We start from the raw sequence: 7,161 nt of genomic DNA on the forward strand, positions 1-7,161 counted from the left end.
ACCGTACGCTGTTCGCGTATTTATTATGCAAAATGGAGAAATGGTAAAGACATATACTTTTAATCAAATCGATACAGAATTATGAATGCGATAGCCTTTATTTAGATTTAGGTCTCCCGTCCTAGAAATAAGTATGTGTGTACCTTTTATATTGTTAAATTTTGTAGTTATGCATACAGCTGAATCTGTAGATCCTTGTCCTAGTCAACTGAACAATATAGGTAGGAAAAATTAACTGTACTGTAATTAATTCGTCCTTTCTTTTGTGAATTACTAGACACAAAACTTAAAGAGACTAAGTCTCCACTGGTGATGTAACTGTCATATAAACATGAAGATGGATTAACCTATGTGTATAAGTTATCAACCTCCCTCTTTAATTGAAATAGAGGGAACTAAATGTTAGTGTAACTGATGCAAGAAAAAAATCAAATTTCAAAGTGATAATACATATCGACTTATATATTACATGTCCTTCCTCTCTCATTGAATTTTTATCAAAGTCTAAAGTGGTCAAAATCGATAAAATGTGAATCTGATATGATATAAATGTACTTTATTTTCGCTTACATTTGTTCTAAGGAGTCTATAAGCAGAAAAGAAAAAATACTGGACTCCAAGGGAAATTCAAAACGGAAAGTACTTTATAAAATGGCAAAATCAAAAGCTCAAACACATCTAAGGAATGGAAAGCATCTGTCATATTCCCGCCTTGATACAGGTATTTCCATATATAGAAAATGGTGGATTAAACCTGGTTTTAATGGTGTATTTCGATGGTGAATGATGGTGCATTTTGTCCCTCAATATCTTTGATTGTGATAAATCGGCGAAAAGAAAAGCCTTTGTCCAAATGTGAATGTATCGTGCAGGCATACTCCTTTGATTTAGCTTAATTCAGATTAATTTCTGAAAAAAACGGTGTTTTTGTGCTGTATACTGAAATGTTTAGGACGGCTTGCAGCATGATTAGTGTGTTAAAAGTGTATATCTCAATTATTACATGCAATTAACATAGACAGATCGGATTGAAAAAAGTGGTATCTTTAAAAAGTATGTACAAAGAATTATAAATTAATGTATGAAGCAGTATTATTAAACTGAAAAATGAGATATGAATACATTGAGATGATAGATATAAAATGATAACTTTTTTTAAAGTTAGTGCGTCCAAAGCCCTATTCTGTATATTCCTTCATCGGGAACGCTTAGTCTTAAATATTTGAAAGCCAGGGATGTAAACATGCGTAGACACGTTAGGAGCCATATGACAAAAAGGGACATAAAACAATAGACAATTTATCTAAGGTCAACTTTGACTGTAAGAGTTGGAATCTTAGTTACTAAATGATATCGTAATTTAGCAATGGGTATTCTTCGAAGCACTGACCACTGAGCTGATGATAAGCCTTACTATTAAAGAACTGTTAATTAAGAAACATAATATTATTATACTTAAATATATAAGTAAAAAAAATGTATGTATTATACCTTAGGAAATGTGAAGTAGCATTCTTTATATACCTTAGGAAATGTGAAGTAGCATTCTTTATATACCTTAGGAAATGTGAAGTAGCATTCTTTATATACCTTAGGAAATGTGAAGTAGCATTCTTTATATACCTTAGGAAATGTAAAGTAGCATTCTTTATATACCTTAGGAAATGTGAAGTAGCATTCTTTATATACCTTAGGAAATGTGAAGTAGCATTCTTTATATACCTTAGGAAATGTGAAGTAGCATTCTTTATTCAAAATGTACATATAAGTTATAGTTGTTTATATATATCATATAAAAATGCGAGGAAAAAATAGGTGTATCTATACATGTACTTTCTTTTAGTAGCAGATATGTTTACAGACGATTTTGTAGAAGAAAGTAGTTGATGGAAATAAACTTGTTAACAGCGTATTATTACGTATAACTAAACATCAAAACAACTGTATGTGTCATATAACGTTACAAAATACTGTAACTAATTACACTTTATACATGTCTAAATACCAAGAACAAAGTAATGCAGCCCCGGAACAACATAACTGTGGACTTGCGGTCGATGTTGAATATGTAGATACATCGGATACAACTTCAGTCGATTAACTGTACCAATGGGACTGGTGTGAGGTCTGTCGCTTTGGGTGGCAATGAGCTTACACTTAAATCAAGGATAATATTAGGTGACTTCACCAGAGGATACTGTATGCAGATATATAGAAGTAAGCTATTGGTTATCAATTTTGTATTTCCTATTAAATTCGTCCTTTTATAAACAAAAGAAAAAATGCGTCAAATTAAATGCATTTGATTTTGTTTGAATAGATGTGCCTAATTAATCTATAAAATCAATTAAAGATGTATTCCTTTAACCTTTTGATTTATTACCTCCTTTTCAAAGTCAATGCAATCAAAAGTGATTAGACTTAGGTTAGAAAGTACCCATAATCTTCTTCTCCAGTGCGAAAACAACGGCCTCCCAAGACAGGAAGCCATTTAAAGGGTTCTACATGTATAGTCCAATTCTCCTTCCCTACCAAAGTACCTTAGATCACCCGGCATTTCATGAGGATCAAGTTGTTCAATCTTCTTTTCTTTGTAATATTTTGTAGACTGTTGTTTTTCTCTTTGTCGTTTTAATTTTTTGGCATGAGGTTGTCAGATTCTCATCGATTTAAGAAAATTTGAATGTCTTTTTGGTATTTTCCGCCTTTTTTATTTCTCTTTTTTTTACTCTAAATATCCACAATTATGTAGTTTTGCACAGAAGTGCATGAATAAAGTATAGAAGCGTCAAACCAAAAGGTAGTTTCTGAAATCAGTGTTTACGCTTCAAAGAATTGGTTCTCCAAAATTATAATGTCTGATAATTAGAAAATTTGGTATAGGATGCATATAGTGAAACATAGTCAGTAAAGTATCCTTCCTAAAAGCAGGACAACTGAATTTGCTAGCATTTTGAAGTTCACGGAAATGTATTTAGTTTTAAATTTGATTAACTATATTAGATACTAATCATATAATCTTGGTTGAAACTTGCATTTAGGGCAGTTAAGCCTTTTTCCATGACGAAAGTCACTTACCCCCACATCATTGTTTTCAAACTTTGACCAACCTCCTGTCAGTTACTGTCTCATATTACGTTTATGGCTATTCGAGAAAAAATTAATGCATCTTTTTTTAAATACGAAGTTTTTTTTTTTAAATAATATATTGATGATTCATAGATTAAAACGTTGCATTTGAAAGGAAGATTTGCATCCCATCATTCGGAAAGAAACCCCAATGAACTTAGGGAACATACGTAAATAATCAATAAATAAACTCATCTTAAATACCAGGATTCAAATTTTGAACGCCAGACGCGCGCTTCGTCTTCAAAAGACTCAAAAGTGACGCGTGAAACAATAAACAAAGCCTAACAAAGTAAGAAGTTGAAAAGCATTAAGGAACCAAAATTTCAAAAGGTTTTTGAAAAATACAAGTAAAGTAATCTATTCCTGAGCTAGAAAATCCTTAGAAATTCGAAAAAAGATATAAAGTTTTGTAACAGTTAATTTATAAGTATGACCATATCAATGATAATATATGTCAACATAGAGGTGCTCACTTCTGGACTGGTGAAACCCTCGGGGAGGAAATCCCCACTAGCAGTTGCATCGGTCCAGTGGTTGTACGCTAGACGCGCGTTTCGTCTACAAAAGACTCATTAGTGACGCTCGAATAAAAAATATTAAAAAAGGGCAACCAATGAACGAAGTTTGAAGATAATTGAGGACCCGAAATTCCATAAGGTTTTGCCAATTGCAGCTTGGGTAATATATTTCTGGTGTAGAAAGTTCTTAGTATTTCAAAAAGTTCAAAGTGTTGTTACAGATTCCTACCTCCATCAGTTCTGACTACATAATTAACTTATGTTAACACATCAGCAGACCAAACATCGAACAACATCACTTCTTAGTCTACATGCACTGTTTTTACTTTCGATCATCTTATAGATAAAAAGTAAAATAAAAAAAATACCAAACTCCAAGGGAAATTCAAAAACGGAAAGTCCATCATTAAATGGCAAAATCATAAAGCTCAAACAACTAACGAATGGAAAACAACTGTCATATTTCTAACTTGGTACAGGCATTTTCTTGTGAACAAAATGGTGGATTAAACCTGGTTTTATAGCTAACAAAACCTCTCACTTATATGACAGTCGCATTGAATTACATTATATTGAACACAATGTGTGAGCAAACAAAACAGACATAATAGGTAAAAACGTCAAAAATTGGGGTACGGCATTCAACATTGTAATATAATCTTAATCACTATAAAACATATAACTGTTTCAACAAAGAAACACAAAATGGCATATAGACAAATTACGTAAGCAAAAAGGAGGGACAAGAATTCAAAATTGAGCATAGCACAGTAAGACAACGGCGGGATGTATAAGTACTGAGTCACGTCCTGGGTATAATCAAAAATTGACTAAAAAGTAAAGATTAAAAATATACATTATTAAATTAAATAGATTAGACCGTTGGTTTTCCTGTTTGAATGGTTTTACACTAGTCATTTTTGGGGCCCTTTATAGCTTGCTGTTCAGTGGGAGCCAAGGCTCAGTGTTGAAGGCCGTACTTGGACCTATAATGGTTAACTTTTTACAAATTGAGACTTGGATAGAGAGTATTCTCATTGGCACTCATACCACATCTTCATATATCTAAGAACAAAAAAGGGATACTTTAACTCGTAATTAAGATGATAAACAACGTCAGTACCTAGAATCTATACTTCAAGATCATCATGTATATATTATTTGTGAAGTTGATACGAAATATTAAACTATGGTACGTTTTGATGACATTCATATAGATGACGTTCTTGCAAATTCCACCAACATAGGCCATGTAAAAATCACCTCTTTACCCTCTGTTATAAAAAGATATGACCAATAGCCTTTAAGTTCATTCACAACAGGCTAATGTTCCAAATGACTATTTTAAAATCTTTACAAAATTTAGAGTATCGCAACTTCATATATAAAAGTACTAAGAGGTTTAAAAGTTATATGTCGTATTTGTTAGCAACTTAATCAATTATAAACTATCAAACATGGCATTAGTTAAACAAATACACAATTGTGTGTATGCCTAGCGTTGAGTTTTTAATAATAGATAAGAAAATAAGAACATAAAAAAAGACAAAACGTTAAAAGAAAAAAACAGCAGGCTTCAATATTAGAATTTATCTCATTCTTCACTTGTTTCTCGTTTAGGGTATCTGCTGTTAACGGTGTGAGTGTAAGAAAATTATGGGAAGTTACTCGTACTATTGATTTCGATAAAATTTACTCACAGAAAGATTGTGTCGACACTCAAAGTACGTAGATATAGTAGTCGATTTAACTAGTAAACCTTTAAGTGGAAATTTGAATAAAAGAAGATTTACGAAAGAAGATCACTACCCAACGGTACACATATATGACTAAAAGATATTTATAGTTTGTTTTGGCCTTTTATCTTTGGCCAAAAGCTTGAGACGTGAACATATACATGAAGAACTTAAACATTTAGTATTATAACAAAAATGACTGATTGCTACTTGTTTAATGTTCACTGATACGAATTTCATCCAGATTCAGAACGAGAACTAATTAACAATTATAACAAGGTTATGCCATATAGGCTGATTCCAGATGAAACCGGTCATTTGTTACTGATTCTGGTAAATGAGAATATGTTGGATAGAGTGAGAAATTTTGGTTTTTCACAGACCAATTACAGGCCATTTAGAAATTAGTTGCAATGGTTCTTTAGCATGCAGAAAGCGTAGCACATACTTTATTGGAAGCATCGAATTTATGTTCCTATTTTCACGGTTTGTGGCTTTTTATTTCTATATCCGGCATAGCCGAACGGATGCTCCAAAGTAGCAATGTTATTTACTGCCGGACGATAGAATTACAGGGATTAATGTATTTGCATGAGGAAATACCTGTTCCAAGTCAGGAATGTGACAGTTGTTTTCCATTTGTTTAATGTGTTTGCTTTTGATTGTACCATTTAATAAGAGACTAAATTTGATAAATCTAAGATAAAAACAATAATTTTAAGTCATTTATGCAGGATATAAATGTCAAGAGGGGAGGGGTGGGAGGGAGTTGAACAAATAAGCATCAAATACTATTTCTATCATATATGTACGCACTGACAGCATATCGTTGTGATATATAAATATGAACACAGCCTACATGGCCTCAAACCAACACCAAAAGTATTTATCTTTGAAGAAATAAAATAATATATAAATTGTATTTTCATAAATAATGTCAATTGAATAAGCCTAAGGATACAGAACTGTAGAATTATATTAAATAATAGTCACACTTTTTTTTTTAATTTAGATATACCATTCATTAACCTACATTTTGTTTATTATTTTTGATAAATTATAGAACTTAAACTGACTATCCTATAAACACATTAGTCCAGAACTAGTACACATTGCAATTTTACTTGAATATAGTGTAAAGGATGAGAAAAGTATGCAGTTTGAAATGGCTTAAAATTCAAAACGTGCACATTTTGGAATACTAAATTCCACAAAATATAATTTCTTACGCATGTTAAAAAAATAGACTTGATGTTTAATCTAAAATGACATGTACGACATTCCATGTTTCTGGTTCATGTCAACTGGAACAGAAACATATACCAACTTCATGTCGAGTGCTTTTATATAAATTATAACGTTTAAAAACTGAATTATGTTTTAAGTTTCAAATTGCTTCGAGAAGAACTTTATTGTGAATCCCGTTATTTGATTACGAAATATAGTTATTTCTATTAGATCATCAGGCGAATGGTTCCCTTGTACAATTAAAAATACAGTGCGTTGATCCGGAAAAGACAACAACGATACCATCAACATCACAGGGTAATTTCCTTTTTAGGTGTAGTTAAGTTTTAACATGTTTTCTTTGCATAAAGCAAAATGCATAAACACAAGTAAGGTTTTCGTTTGTAGACTTCTGAATTGTACGAAACATATATACAACAAATATAGTTATGTCAGCGTGCCTTATATACTATATACAATATCAATATTTGTTAGAGTCGGAGTTTGAAGTACTAGAAAAAGTGTGAGAGGAAAAATCCAAATAATTT

The sequence above is a fragment of the Mytilus californianus genome, unplaced genomic scaffold, assembly GCF_021869535.1.
Source record: "Mytilus californianus isolate M0D057914Y unplaced genomic scaffold, xbMytCali1.0.p SCAF_15, whole genome shotgun sequence".
Lineage (NCBI taxonomy): Eukaryota > Metazoa > Mollusca > Bivalvia > Mytilida > Mytilidae > Mytilus > Mytilus californianus.